Here is a 1596-nt window from a genome sequence, read left to right on the forward strand (position 1 = left end):
GGGGTTGAGATAAATGCTTTCAAACAGATATTGCAGGGAGGAAAGAAACTACTCTAATTACAGCAAATACATCCTGAAAGTTAAATATTTAATAAAATCCAGTATCTATAATTCTCAGGCATCCATGGGAACAAAGGGACTAAGGGCATGAATAGATTTTAACAGTGTGTAGCTCCAAGTCTTCAGTGTATTATTTAGCTATGAAATGCCAGATTTCATGACATTTCTGGCAGTTAGATTTACTTAACAGTTATTATTGGTTTAGGTAAAGTTTGAAATAAGTCCTCTGTCCTGAGCCCATAATCACTAACAACTAGGGAGGGATTGATCCAAGTACATACTGAGAAGCATGTAGCACAACCAACTGGAATGAAACAATTTTCAAGTTGTCATCAACAAAATGAATAATTTACTTGCAGATGAGTTAGCAGCATTGAATTATTTAAATATCAACTAAAATGTATGGCACTTTCCTTTAAAGTCATTTTAAAATTCTCCTTTGTGTATATAAGATTTTAAAACAATAAAACTAAAATATTTGGAAATGACTTTAAAATATCTTAAAATATATTAAATTTCAATTTCCTATTTGGACACTACTAGTGAGAGTGAAAAATGGATGGCAATTGGACTGTATCAAAAGGCTTGAAAATATGCACCAATTTTATCCCAAACTCTTACTTTGAGAAATAAATACAAAGGACATGAATGGAAGACATGCATAAAAGTATGCCCATAAGAGTAGCATTTACAATAGCAAAAATAACTGGAAACAATTTAGATGCACATGCTAGTGAATTGGATATATATATCTCCTTGTGCCAAAGCATAGTCCTGCTGAAGTCCCCCAGAGGCCCACACTTGGTCCTGAAATGACAGCAAGCAAGCCAGTGGTGGGATCTTCAGGCAAAGCTTCTCTCCTGTCTGTGGAACCTGCTCAGCAGTGGTGCCAACATCCTCGTATGGCATGTACACCTCCTGCCCGAGAAAATGGCCTCCAGCCTCAAGAAATTCAATGTACATATCAACTTCCCTGAGGACTCTCTGTTCAAACCCATTCAGTGACATTCACAACCAGGATCTACCACCCTAATGTGGGCAACAGCAGAGAGGTTTGCCTGCCTATCATCAGCAATGATAACTGGAAGCCTTACAGCAAGACCTGCCATGTCTTGGAGGCCCTCAATGGGCTGGTGAATAAACCAGACCTGGGACAACCCATTCGGGTGGAACTCGCTGATCTGCTGACATAGGAAGGAGAGCTGTTCAATAGGGAGGTTAGAGAGTTCACCTTCAAGTATGGAGTAAGCTGGTCCTCCTAACTCTGTTTCTGACCCCTCTCTGCACTGGATCTTCTCTGTGTGATGGATGGACACACGTCATTGACTGGGGGTTGGAGTCCCTTTGTGGCCCCTTCCCTGCTCATTTGTTCCATTTTTTCCTTCTTAAGATGTTAGCCATCAGTCTGTGTGTGTGTGGTATGTGGACTCACTCCCTGGTTCACCTGACCACAGGTATGGTTTTCCCACACCTTTACTCTGCCCCAGAGCCATGGGAGTTCAGGTTTGTAGAGTTACAGGCCAATTCTCCAGGCCT

The 1596-nt window shown here is 40.9% G+C and overlaps 1 pseudogene; it reads left to right on the plus strand.

The window, feature by feature from the left end:
* Positions 1–872: 872 nt before the first annotated feature.
* On the plus strand, positions 873–1322 carry LOC110589388 (annotated as a pseudogene).
* Positions 1323–1596: the final 274 nt, after the last annotated feature.

Source organism: Neomonachus schauinslandi, chromosome 6 (genome assembly GCF_002201575.2).
Source record: "Neomonachus schauinslandi chromosome 6, ASM220157v2, whole genome shotgun sequence".
Taxonomy (NCBI): domain Eukaryota; kingdom Metazoa; phylum Chordata; class Mammalia; order Carnivora; family Phocidae; genus Neomonachus; species Neomonachus schauinslandi.